General features: G+C 42.8%; 1 long non-coding RNA gene across 1 annotated transcript; it reads right to left on the bottom strand.

Annotated features, from left to right (window-relative positions):
* Positions 1-3843: 3843 nt before the first annotated feature.
* Positions 3844-11261, bottom strand: LOC139042779 (uncharacterized). Its single transcript, XR_011499885.1, has 3 exons — positions 11144-11261; positions 5028-5131; positions 3844-3965 (listed from the first exon to the last, which is right to left on the bottom strand). It is a non-coding gene; the product is annotated as an uncharacterized lncRNA (long non-coding RNA).
* Between the last annotated feature and the right edge of the window lie 3077 nt (positions 11262-14338).

Here is a 14338-nt window from a genome sequence, read left to right as displayed (position 1 = left end):
TTTCCCCTGGCTCCCATAAGAATAAAAGGTAAAGTCCATGGTACCACATAAAGCCCATGGTCCACAAGGCCCTGTGAGACCTAGCCCCTGTCACCTCTCCAACCTCACTTCCTACCACTGTCCCCCTCACTCACTCTGCTCTCACCACTCTGGCCTCCTTGCGGTTCTTCACACATGCCGAGCATATTCACAACTTCAGGGGCTTTGGACTTGTTCGCTTTGCACGTGGCTTGTTCCCTCATTTCATTCTGGTCTTTGTTTAGACATCACCCCTCAGAGAGGCTACCCTGGTCTCTCTACTTAAAGGCCTCTGTCCTCTGTAGTCTCCTTTATTTTCCATCATAGTACTTGTCACTTCCCTTCATAAGGTTATCTCCATATTTCTTTACACAGTTTCCCCAGCTACAACGTAAGTTTCTAGGGAACAATGTCTTTGATTTCTTCCCCATTGCATTCCCACGCCTGGCATATAGCAGGTGCTCAATAAGTGCGCATAGAGTATTGAATTAATTCATTCAAGAAAAACCAATGGCACAAAACAGAAGGACTAATAATAAATGGAACAGGAACAAATGAGAGGAAACAAAGATAACCGAAGAAATATGGAAACTTCTTAAATATGGATACTACACTCACAAAATAAGAGGAGGCTATGTGTGGGAAATCTCTGTATCTTCCTCTCAATTTTGCAGTAAACCTAAAACTTTTCTAAAAAAATAGTTTTTTGAAAAAGAAGCTGCTGTGAAAAGAGCAATCAGCAGACACAGGGCTGAATATGTAGAATGGACACAATTGAAGACAGAATTAGTAATCTGGAAGATAATTTTGAAGAAGTGTCTTAAATATGAGGATCCAAAGACCAAGAGATAGACAATGGAAGAGGAAAGTTAAAGGCCATGAAAGATTGATGTTGAAAATTCAATATGCATCTTTCCTTCCTTAGTGCATTTGCACATGCTATGCTTATTTAGCATCAGCTGCTCCCTTGAGCACTTTATGTAAACAGCAGCCCCGTCCTCCAGACGTTACTCTCTCACATTAGACCCTGTTCATTCCCTTTACTGTGTTCACTGAAACCCGTATTTATGTATTTGTTACTTGTCTTCCTCCTTCCCCCATTAGAATGGAAGTTCTATAAATAAGAGCAGAGATGCCATCTGTAGTGTTCATGGCTGTATCCCCCTGTCACCGTAACCGACATAAAGTATGCACGTACTATTTGACTAATTGATTGACCCTGGGGAAATTTAAAACTCCAAGGGTAAAGAAGAAGCTTCTAAAGACATAAAATAGATCACCTGAAAAAATAGAGAAGCATCAGAGTTTTCTCAGTCAACACGGGTACTAGAACACAATGGTGCGATATCATAAAATCTATGAGGGGAATTTTTTAAGCTAAAACTGTGTACTCAGTCAATCTAGTATTAAAGTATGAGGGCAAAATAAGATCCTTTAGGAGATATATAATTCAGATTATTTTTCATGTACCTCTGAAAGAATTACAAAAGTATGAACTGGAAAAAAAGAAGTAATGGCAAGAAACTTCCCAAATTTGGTGAATAACATTAATCCACCCATCCAAGAGCTCAACAAACACCAAGTTGGATAAACTAAAGGAGATCCATATCTCTACATATAATAGTCAAACTGTCAAAAGCTAAAGTACAAAGAGAAAATCCTGAAAGCAACATGAGAAAAATAACTCATCACATACAAGGATAGCACCAGACTAACAGCTGACTTCTCAGCAGAAACCACAGAGACCGGGGGCAGTGAGACGACGTGTTCCAAGCGCTTAAAGAAAATGACCACCAACCACAAACTCTACATCCAGCAAAGATGTCCTTTAAAAATGAAGGAGAAATTACACGTTATGTGTATTTTACCACAAGCAAAAATATTTTTTAAATGAGGAAGAAGGGAATACATTTCCAGGTAAACAAAAACATCACTAACAGGCTTATCCCACAAGAAATACTAAAGGGGTTCGTGCACGCTGAATTGAAAGGACACTAGATGGTAACTCAAATCCACATGAAGAAATAAAGAACGCAGGTAAAGGTAACTACCCAGGTAAAGATACGGGACAGTGTAAACACATACTTTGTAACTCTTTTCCTCTGTTATCTAATTTAAAAGACAACTGCATAAAGCAATAATTATGAAATTGTTTTGATGCACTTATAAAGTATAAAGATGTAATTTGCCTGACAATAATAGGGAAAAGGAGGAGAGAAGGAACAGAGCTATATTGGAGCAAAGTTTCTGCGTACTACTGAAATTAATTAATAATAATTTAAATTAATTATTAATCAATTAATAATTTTTAAACTTCCCACAGAGATGCTCAGGATGAGATGTCTTCACTGGTGAATTCTACCAAGTATCTAAAGAATTAATAGCAATCCTTCACAAACTTTTACAAAAGAGGAGAGAACATTTTGCAACTCATTTGATGAGGCCAAAAGTAAAATCAGATAAAAACATCGCTAGAAAACTACAGACTGATATCTCTTATGAATATGGACTCAGAAATTCTGTAAAAAATCCTAGCAAACCAAATCCAGCAACACATCAAAAGGATTACATACCATGACCAAGAGGGATTTATCTCAGAAATGTAAGGTTGGCTTAACATCTGAAATCTATTAACGTATTAGACCACGCCAATAGAATAAAGGACAAGAACCACACGATCATCTCAGTAAAGGACAGAAACTCCACAGCTAACATTATACTTAATGGTGAAAGACTAAAAGCTTTCCTCCCAAGGATCAGGAACAAGACAAGGATGTTCCCTCTCACCACTTCTCTTCAACGTTGTACGGAAGGTTCTGGCCAGGGCAATTAGGCAAGAAAAAAGCATCCATATTGGAAAGACGGAAGTGAAATTATTTCTGCTTGCAAATGACATGATTTTGTACACGGACAATCTCAAGGAATCCACAACAAAACCATTACAGCTAATAAATAAGACCTGCAAGGTTTCAGGATACAAGATCAATATTACAAAACTGAATTGTATTTCTACACTAGCAATGAACAATCCAAAAATGAAATTAAGAAAACAATTCCATTTGCCAAAGCATCAGAAAGAACAAGAACACTTAGAAATAAATTTAATGAACTAAGTGTAAGACTTGTGCACTGAAAACTAAAAAACCACCTAACATAAGCTCAAATCCAATAATAACATTTCTAACACTCCTTTTTCAGATACTCCGTGGTTCCCCATGGTGTATGGTCTCCCTCATTGCCGCAAGCCAATAAACCCATCTTAGTTTGATTACAGCTGTGTCCTGATGGTCTTTGACCAAATGCAGGCTTCGCTGGGATTCAGCTGAAGCTCTAGCTGCCCTGGACTGTGACCGTCAACTCAGTAATAGTGCACGGATCTGAAACCCCTCGTGTCTCCAGCTAGTTAAGTCACCTGGGAGTAAGTTCACAGTGAATTGAACATAGACATTTCAATTCCAGTGAGGCTCTTTGGCATTGGATTTGTTTGTTTTCCTAGGAATAAGGATGCCCGGGACTTTGTTTATCTGATCTGATATGTATTGTTGCTTGGTAAAATTGTTTTCTAGCCTTTTACCACCTGCTCCTATGGTCTTTCTACTTGTATAGTATGAGTGTTACATTTAGTTACACAGTTGAACGTTATTTTGCAACAGAAGGAAAAGTCTATAGAGAGAGAATGAGCATAGCCCTGATACATCTTTACTGAGCTGGCCCTGGGGGCTGAGGGGTTCAGAAGGTCTCCTGAGACCAGTATCTTTTGGACAAACGTGCCTTGAATCACCATTAGAAAACCTTACGTGGAAGCAGGGCTCAGAGAGAGATTCGTACACCGTGTTCATAGCAGCATCATTCACAACAGCTAAAACGTGGAGGCAGCCCAAGTGTCCATCAGTGGATGAACGGATAAGCAAAATGTGGTCCATGTGTACAATGGAATATCATTCAGCCTGAAAAAGGAAGGAAATTCTGACACATTACAACATGGATGAAACTTGAAAGACATTATCCAAAATGAAATAAGCCGGTTACAAAAAAAACCCCAAATACTCTACGATTCCATTTATAGGAAGTACTTTAGAGTAGTGCAATTCATAGGGACAGAGAGTAGAATGGTGGGTGCCAGGGGCTGGGGGAGGGGGAGTGCGGAGTCGTTGTTTAATGGGGACAGAGTTTCAGTTTTACAAGATGAAAAGAGTTACGGAGATGGATGGTAGTGACAGTTGAACATTATGAACGTATTTAATACCACTGAACTGTACACTTAAAAACAGTTAAGATGGGGGGCTGGCCTCGTGGCCGAGCGGTTAAGTTCGTGCGCTCTGCTGCAGGCGGCCCAGTGTTTCGTTGGTTCGAATCCTGGGCACGGACGTGGCACTGCTCATCAAACCACGCTGAGGCAGCGTCCCACATGCCACAACTAGAAAGACCCACAACGAAGAATATACAACTATGTACCGGGGGGCTTTGGGGAGAAAAAGGGAAAAAATAAAATCTTTTAAAAAAACCCAAACAGTTAAGATGGTAAATTTTATGTTATTTCACCACAATAAAAAAATTTGGAAAAACAGCTTATGTGAATTTCTTCCTCAATCTTATTTTTGTGTCCCTGAGAATTGCTTTGTTTAGTTTCATCTGCCCAGAATCAGAAGAGTTTTTATTCCTGGCACATAATTGGTGACGATTGGCCTTTGGCCAAAATCTGGAGACACCAAGTCACACAAGCGCCACCCTTCTGGAACACTGCAATTCTCCTGGGATCTTCTCAGTCTAAAACCGTGCCTCTTCCAGGCCAAGCACCTGCTTCCTTCATGTTTTCTCACTGTAATGTCAACACATATGTTTATCTCTCTGACTGGCATAATTTCACCAAGGAAATTTGGGGATTGAAGTAACCACTTTGGAAAACTTTTGCCATGAACAAGATTGTTCATTTGTGAGATGCCTTAGAACAAAAAGGGTAGAAATCCACAGGAAGAGATTGTTTTATCTATCTAAAAGAAAGAGGTCACCTTGTTTCACGAAGGAGACACCCTCCTCTTCACTTCTGTATTTGGAGATTAAGAAGTGCTGACATTTGTATGGACAACTAATCTTCAACAAAGGAGCTGAGGGCCTGTAATGGAGAAAAGAAAGTCTCTTCAAGAAATGGTGCTGGGAAAACTGGACAGCCACATGTAAAAGAATGAAAATTAACCATTCTTTTTCACCATTCACAAAAATAAACTCAAAATGGATCAAAGACCTAAAGATTAGGCCTGAAACAATAAGTCTTCTAGAAGAGAATATAGGCAGTACACTCTTTGACATCAGTTTCAAAAGAATCTTTTCGGACACCATAACTCCTCAGATGAGGGAAACAATAGAAAGAATAAACAAATGGGACTTCATCAGACTAAAGAGCTTCTTCAAGGCAAGGGAAAACAGGATTGAAACAAAAAAACAACCCACCAACTGGGAAAAAATATTTGCAAGTCATATATCCAACAAAGGGTTAATCTCCATACTATATAAAGAACTCACACAACTCAACAACAAAAAATCAAATAACCCGATCAAAAAATGGGCAGGGGACATGACCAGACATTTCTCCAAAGAAGATATAAGGATGGCCAATAGACACATGAAAAGATGCTCGTCATCACTAATCATCAGGGAAATGCAAATCAAAACGACACTAAGATATCACCTTACACCTGTTAGAATGGCAAAAATATCCAAAGCAAAAAGTGACAAATGTTGGAGAGGTTGTGGAGAAAAAGGAACCCTCATACACTGTTGGTGGGAATGCAAACTGGTGCAGCCACCATGGAAAACAGTATGGAGATTTCTCAAAAAATTAAAAATAGAAATACCTTATGACCCAGCCATCCCACTACTGGGTATCTATCCAAAGAACCTGAAATCAGCAATTCCAAAAGTCCCATGCACCCCTATGTTCATCACAGCATTATTTACAATAGCCAAGATGTGGAAGCAACCTAAGTGCCCATCAACTGATGATTGGATAAAGAAGATATGGTATCTATATACAGTGTAATACTACTCAGTCATAAAAAGGATAAAATCGTCCCATTCACAACAACACGGATGGACCTTGAGGGTATTATGTTAAGTGAAATAAGCCAGACAGAGAAAGATGAACTCTGTATGACTCCACTCATAGGTGGAAGTTAAACATAGAAACAAAGTGAACTGATCGGTGGTTACCGGGGAAAGGTGGGGGGGGGGGAGGGCACAAAGGGTGAAGTGGTGCACCTACAATATGACTGACAATAATGTACAACTGAAATTTCACAAGGTTGTAAACTATCATAATCTTAATAAAAAGTTTAGAAAAAAAAAAGAAGTGCTGACATTTTAATAGTATGCCTTGATGTAATTGTCAGGGTCCTGAATTATTGTTTAAATCAGATGTAATAATCCTCTTTTGAGTACATTTATGTCAAATTGTGTTTTCCTGCAGCCAAAATTTTTCCTCTCTCCTTTCAGAGGGAAGATAATTAGCCTTTTATGGTGATAATTTCATAGTCATCTGAAGCCACTCCAGGAACGCTTATCAAAATGGACAACAAATGAAGGAATGTCTATACGGCTTGCCATCACCTGAGATAGTCTTAGGAGGAGTGGAGGTTGGCAAAATGCTTCATGATATTAGCTGCGATAGCAGAGAGAAAATGGCCTCGATACTGAACCAACATTGATGGGGTAACTTTGAGGGCTTTGCTGAGATGATCCCCTTGTGTGTCATACCTCCAATGACACAATCATGACAAAGACTGTTAAGGTAGGACATGAGTAGGAACCAAAGACTCAAGGCCCTTTTGAACACCTCCAAAGGAGCCATGAGCACGTTTTGGTTGTGGTTTATTTTCCAGGTGAATTTGTTACTGTCAAAAGGGGTCTTCTACTTGTAACAAAGACAAGCCAACAGTCCAGAGGCAAGGTGGTAGGAGAGAAAGGGTTTTTTTATTACAGCTTTCTAGCAAGGGGGAAGAGGGTAGACTAATGTCCCAAGGAATCTTCTTAAAACAACAAAATTTTGAAGCAGTTATATAGGGGAAATGGGCTGAAAAGGGGGGGGGGTCTCAGAATGTTGAGCATATAGTGTAGTAAAATTGAGACACCAGATCATCTCTTTCTCCTGTCACTGGCGATGGATATCACCATAAGGCTCTTTCCCAGAGGTCGTTGCATTCCTGAGAAAACTTAAAGAGCGAAGTTATTGCCTTATCACAATAGGGAGGTTTATGCATAAGCCAGGGTACAAAAACAGCAGAGCATGCATATTCCTCACAAGCAGGTGCTTACTTATCTAGGCTTTGTGCAAACTAAAGCGTTATTGAGAAGTGTGTGTTTGTGCGGGGGGGTGGGGGGGGGGAGGGGAGTCTGGTGAATCAGGGTCATCTACAGTTCCAGCATGCCTTCCTTCTACAAGATGGCTTCCCTTATGCTGACCTATGTTAACCACTGGCTGTATTTACCTCAGCTACTTAGATCGTGCTAACAAATTGAGCTTTTCCTTGCCGGAGAGCTACCGCTGTAATGGTAGAGGAAATTGCTTGGTTTTGTATTCCCAACTTGGGAAATCTCAACTTATCTCTCCAGTAGCAGGGACACGCATTGCACTCTTTAAAATAACGCTGTTATTTAAAAACTCTTTTAAAGTTTTAACTTTCTCAGAAACTCTACAGCCATTAGCATCCATCATCTTCAGAAAAAGTAGAGAGACCTAGTGGAATTCTAAAAGTAAAATCAACAAACTTCTGAGAAACCCTCAAACTTCCAGGGACTACAGTGTTGCCACGAGCCTTCATGGCAGAAAGATCTACTTCCTCTGGGGACCACCCCTCATTAGTTACTTCTGAGTTAATAACAGACTACCCCACACGTTTTGTGATTTCACTTTTCGAATGCTAGATTCTATTTATTACATGCCAATGTAATTTAATATTACTAGAGATTCATATGATGCTTCCAGAAGTCTCCCTAACAAGTTCAAGCTGCCCCTGAGACGCAATGGAAAAGATCTTATTAATAGGCTTCAAACTGAGGATTCTTAGGAATTTTCCAGAAGCTGATGACAGCAGAGGCGGACAGCTTCTGCCCAAGATGAGGGAACAAGATTAATTTTCTGATTCTTCAGCATCCTTTTTCTGTTTTCATTCCACTGTTAATCTTGTCTATTATTGTACGTTTGACATCCTCTTAGTAACCAACTAAAATGTCTCTCAGTATGATCTCCCTTATTCTCATCCCGTTACTTTTGACATCCTGTGGTCGCTCTCTATCATTTAAGAAAAAAGCAAAATTCGTGTGTGTTTTCTCAGACCGTGGCTACTACTCTGAATTTGCTTGCTGGATCTCCCCCACCCCCAACACACCCACACATCTACCTGAAACGCTAATAAAAATTGAATAGCTGTTTCTTTCTATAGGTCCCTTCTGGTACTTACATTTCCCTCAAAAAATTAATCCCAAACTTTGATCTTGTAAAAACTGGACGTCGTCCTCACAGAATGCTTCTGCTGAGGTCATTCCACGCCCGTCAGCAAGAGCTAGCCTGTCAGGACTGGGAGCTAACGCTGGGGCACTTTGTTCTCTTCAGGGACACGCCAGCCTGTTTGGCTGCTACTGTTTAACTCCATTCGAGAACTCCGTCCCTCTTGCGGGGGTACAAATGGCCCTTTTCTGCTGTGATAAATGAGACAGATGCTCCCAATACAGTCTGTGCTCTACTAGGAAACTTGTCGCTCCTTAAGTAGACAGTGGGCTTACACCTGCCTGATGTACACTAACTTATCCTGTGTATTCAGGGTATTTGTTCCACGTATTCAGATATTTCAAACTACCACCCTCCTGTGGTCCATGCTTTCCTGAGGCTATCCAGAGATCTCCAAAAACGAGGCAAGCATCTGCTACTCAGAAGAGCTCCCAGGAGGGATCGCTGGACCCTCTTCGTGTGAGCGGCAGTCCCACAGTGAGGAAAGGTGGTCCCAAACCCGGCTCTGCCCTTAGCAGATGCCATAAACGACACCACTTCTACTCCAGCAGCCCACCAAAGCGGTTTGGCTTTAAATTCACCGGCCAGAGTCGTCCTGAGCAGTTGCTAGCCCCTGATTTCCTGTGGCGTCGCCCAGGGCGAGGGGACGCTTCCGCACACCCTTCTCGCTGCGCTCACACATACTCCAGGTTGAGCAGAACCATTTCTGATGAGGCCAAAAGAAAAAGCCACCAGGCTCTCACGAGAGGCCAGCTGGACTCTGGACGGGTTTCCGTGGCCTGGGTTTGGCCATCGAGGCCCCGGTCTCCAGGGTCTCTTACCAGGACTGATCATCTCACTTCCGGGAACTGTCTGGGGTGCATTTGGCCCGTGTAGCCTGTCCAGAGTCTTAAATGCCACCATGCAACCCTTGTCACATCAGAGGACTCAACACAAACGCATCTAACACAAACCCAGATCTTGTAATGGCTTTCCTAACACCCTTAACTGAGACGCCCGTGCTTCTCCATGATTTCTGTTCTCCGTCACTGCAATGAGCTAATAAACCCAACCTTGTTTAACTACTAGTGGTAGTTCAACTACCAGAATGGTAGTTTTTGGCTGAAGCCCATTGACATTATTCACTTAGAAAATCCAAGAGAATCGTCTAAAAAACTTTTGGACCTAATAAGATAAGTGAGCAAGGTGACCAAAACGAGACTGAATACAAAATTGAATAGCCTTCCTTTACAGACACTTAAAATCAGAAAATGCAATAGAAAAGGATACTGTTCATCATGGTAACAAAATGCATATATTAAGCATGAAAAGTATGAGCTCTACACATTTTTTACAGAAGAAAGAAAACGTGATCTGAATAAACAGGGAGAGACATCATGTTGCAGGCATGAAGAATCAACATTGGATAAATGTGTCCCCAAACTAATCTATAAATTCAATTTAACACCAGTAGGATTCTTTTTAATCTCCTAAATTATTAAATACTTCAAAAGCACAGTAATCTGTATAAGAAAATAATATAATGAATACCTGTGAACTGTCAACATTTTGTCACTTGCTTCAAGTTTTTTTTCTTTTTTTTTTTGTGAGGAAGATTGGCCCCGAGCTAACATCTCTCGCCAATCCTCCTCTTGTTGCTTGAGGAAGGTTGTCGCTGAGCTAACATCTGTGCCAATCTTCCTCCACTTTATGTAGGGCGCCGCCACAGCGTGGCCTGAGGAGTGGTGCTGGGTCCAACACCCAGGATCCAAACCTGTGAACCCCAGGCCACCGAAGCAGAGTGCACGAACTTAACCACTATGCCACTGGGCCAGCCCCCAAGTTTTTTCTTTAAGAAACAAAATATTTTACCTCCAGCTGAAACCTACGAGATTCCCCTACCCAGTTCCCTCCTTCCCCCTCCCTCCTGTGAGGTAACTGCAATCCCGAATTGATCACCGGTCATTCTCTTGCGTATTTTATTCTTCTGTTATGCAATTAGGGATCCATAAACTGCATATCTTGTTTGCATGGGTTTTTTTTGACTTGTTTAAAAATACTCTACATAGCAGTCTTCAACTTTCCTTCTTCTGTCTCATATTGTAGGTTCAGGAATGATCCAAGTTGATACATGTGGCTCTAGTCCATATTTAACCCTTCAGTAAGGTATAATATGCATACAGAAAGGTGCACGTTATAAGGGTACAAGCTGATAAGTGTTCCCCAACTGAATACACGCATAACCGGCCACCAGAGGAAGAAAGAGAACCTGACCAGTAGCTCATGTCACATGCCGCCCTGGTGCCCGCTTCCAGTTACTGCCCACCCCAGAGTAACCACCACCCTGACTGATAACAGCATGGCTCAACTTAACCTGACATGAACTCTGTCTAAAGGGAATCATACGTATGCATTCTTTTCTGTCCGGCAGCTGCTTTTGCCCAAGATGAAGAGATTCATCCATGTCACCCACATGGAATCATGATTTGTTCATTTTCGTGGTGTTAAGTCAGAACTGAGAAGGGTCTGAGGTTTTACCCTACTCTCAAGCTAACAAGTTAGCCTGCCACGGTTTTGCGCGCACACACACACACACACACACCCCCAAGACCCATGTGTTAGAAAAATAGACCATTTATTACTCACAGCAAAAAGCATCTGCCAGAGCAGTACCTACGCTGGTTCCTCCTGCCCCAATTTGCACAGGGCCAGCTGTTTCCTCACGTGCAGTGAGCTGCACTCCAGGAGAGGAACCTGAAATGAGGAGACTCTGAGCTTTTATGAAGCTGCTGACACACTTGACTGCCCTCCCCTCCCAGGCAGAGATGACTCGCTACCCTGGGATTTCAGCAGTCTCCTGGTTGAGGTGGGAAGGGCATTTCTAGGTTTATTATCTTGAATTGTCTCTAAATCTTTCCGGGAGGATGCACTATCTTTAATTTTCAAAACTGTTCAAACATACCCTCTGCTCGGAAGGCCTGGACCGTGCAGGAACATGAGAAACCCGTGGAGGCTTGTCTCCAGCACGTTGCTCTGTAGTATACATTCTACATTGTGCGAATACACCATAATTTATTGATTTGTTCTTTGGTTGGTGCAAATTTAGGTAGTTTTCACTTTGGGGTTATTATGAATAAAGCTGCTGTAAACATTCTTGTACATGGCTTTGGTTAACACTTGAACACATTTCTGTTAGGTGTATACCTAGAGGTGGCATCATTGGGTGATAACTGTGCATATATGCAGCTGTAGTAGCTACTGCCAAACAGTTTTCCAAAATGATTGTTGTCTCCACTACACTCCCATCAGCTGTGAATGAGACACCTTGTTTCTAGAAATCCTTAGCAACACTTGGTATTATCAGATTAAAAAATTTTTGCCCTTCTGATTATGAAATAGTATTTTGATGCTTTAATACACAGCTCTCTGATTTACTGTAAGCATATTTTCATATATTATTGGCCATTTGAGTTTCATCTTTTGTAAGATTTTGTTCATATCCTTTGTTTGCTTTTCTATTGGGTTGTTTGTCTTTTTCTTATTATTTTGTAGGAGCTCTTTATATATTGTGGCTAGTCATCCTTTATCAATTACATGTTTTGAAGCTGACTATGTCTTTTGGGGATAGATACCTCCGTATGTTGATCTAGGAAGATGGGCCACACAAAACCATCAAGCTCCCACTATGCTTGGGGAGACCAAGCAATATTTCCTATTGTCCTGAGGGACACAGATTTAACCGAGAGAGAGGTGGACCTGGAGGTATCCTCTAGCCAGTTTGAGGGATAAAGCAGAAGCATCAGGCATGGATCAACACCTGAAGACCACACAGGATCTGGCACATCTCAGAAGATGCCTGTGTGAAGAAATGACCTCCAAGGACAGCTCATTCTCCCCATGTCCTCTGTAAGTCTCCAGAAGTTAGACTCCAGCAGGGGGAAAATGAAGGATGTGCAGAGAGCCTGTGTGGACTGAAACTACTAAGGAAATGGGGTTCAGTGGGGGCAGATCCTAAAGGAATTGAGATTTCCTTTTGTGAAGGAAAATACAACATGTTCATTATTTCACTGAAATTAAAAAAAAAAAAAATCCTTGGGGCCAGCCCCATGGCTGAGTGGTTAAGGTTCCACAATGCTTTGGCAGCCCGGGCGTGCACCTACTGCACTCATCAGCCATGCTGTGGCAGTGCCCTTCGGAAACTCGAAGCACTGTAAATAAGGATATAAACGCTTTGCCACTTTCAGGCAGTACAACCATGGGCCAGTTGCATTACCGCTTCGTGCTTTCGCTTTCCTCCTATGTATAATCAGGGTAACAAAGGAAGGTTTCCCCATCACCTCTGAAGCGATCATTGGCACAGCCTTCCTCTTCCACATGCTTGCAGGTACTCTGACGACACTGCAGATTCCCCAGAGACGGCCCCCACTGGTCGGTTCCAGAGGTTGGCCCTAAATGGCTCCTTGAGATTCCTCCCGGTTCCCAATCTCAGGGCATTATCTCTAAAGGTGTATCCCCAGGGGGGGCGGCCCTCCCACCCACCTTGATGACCTGGGGTGGTGGGGGTGGGGATATCGGAGCTGTCCTGCCCAGTCAGGCCAGGATCTCCACTGCCACGAAGAGAACAGAGGAAATAAGAGTGCTCAGCCCAGCAACCCCAGACTCGGGGTAAGGTGTGTGCGCCCAGCTCTCTTGTCTCTCTTACTTTCTCTCTCCCACTCTCTGTTCTGACGCTCTGCTGTCTCTACCTTCTCTGTCTTGTTCTGACTCTCTCTGCCCCTGTTTCTCTTGTTTGCTACCTCTGTCTGTCTAACTCGCCCAATCTCCATCTGTCTCCTCGCTTTAACTCTTTCCTCTCTCTTTTTTACGTGCTGTACTATATCCTTTTCTCTCTTTCGGTATCTCTTTTTCTGCATCTCTGTCTCTCCTTTGATGTCTCTGTACATTCTGGCTTCTCTTCCTCTTGGTATCTATGTCTCTCTCGCTAGCCTTTCTATTCTCTCTCTCCCTGTCTGTCTTTGATTTCCCCAGGTCTCTCTCCCCAGCCTCTCAGGGCCCCTGCCTGAGGAAGTGGACAGGGGGATTTCCCCACCCTGCTGAGGGCTGGACGCCCTTGTTCTTCCCTGATTCCGTCCACCCCTCTAACCCTCCTAGCTCACCAAATATTTTCCTCCCCACCTCTCGCCCCCGCTCCCAGGTGGATGGCAAAAGAGAGTGTGAGAGCCACCAGCCAGGGAGATCAAAGCAGAGAAATGGGGAAGGAGGGCTGGGGGCCAGATCAAGACACACAGAGGCAGAGGTGAGGCTAAGGCAGGGAGGAAGCAGGAAAGAAGACAGGGAGGAAGAAGGTGAGCGAGAGCCGGTGGAATCCTTGTTGGAAGAGGACAGGATTAAATTAGAGACGGAGTGAGAGAGACCGCTAGAGAGAAAGAAAGGACGCAGGTCGGGCATCTCTCTGCCTCTCTGAGGCCCCTCAGCTAGAGGGTAAGTGGGCAGGTGGCCTGAGGAGGCCTGGCCTGACAGCCCTGTCGGCCCAGCCCCTCAATCCAGCTCACAACTCCACACTGCCTCCTCGCCCTCTTGCCTTCTCTCCTGCGTTTGTCTCCATCTGACGCTGAGGGTCTTCCCACAGCCCTACCTGCGTTTCTGACTCACACAGCTTCTTTCTCTTACCGTCTCTGCCCTTTCTTCGTGTCTCTGTCTCTTTTCGATTATCTTTTGTATGTCTCTCTCTGCCTCCATCTCTTTCTACATCTTCATTAATGTCTCCACCTCCCCAGGTGTATGTCTGTTTCTATTTCTCTCTCCATCTCTGTTTCTGTCTCACTCTCCGTGTATCTCCCG

The sequence above is a fragment of the Equus asinus genome, chromosome X (genome assembly GCF_041296235.1).
Source record: "Equus asinus isolate D_3611 breed Donkey chromosome X, EquAss-T2T_v2, whole genome shotgun sequence".
NCBI classification, from domain to species: domain Eukaryota; kingdom Metazoa; phylum Chordata; class Mammalia; order Perissodactyla; family Equidae; genus Equus; species Equus asinus.
Note: the sequence above shows the minus strand (reverse complement) of the source record. Positions and strands in the feature narration are given on the sequence as shown.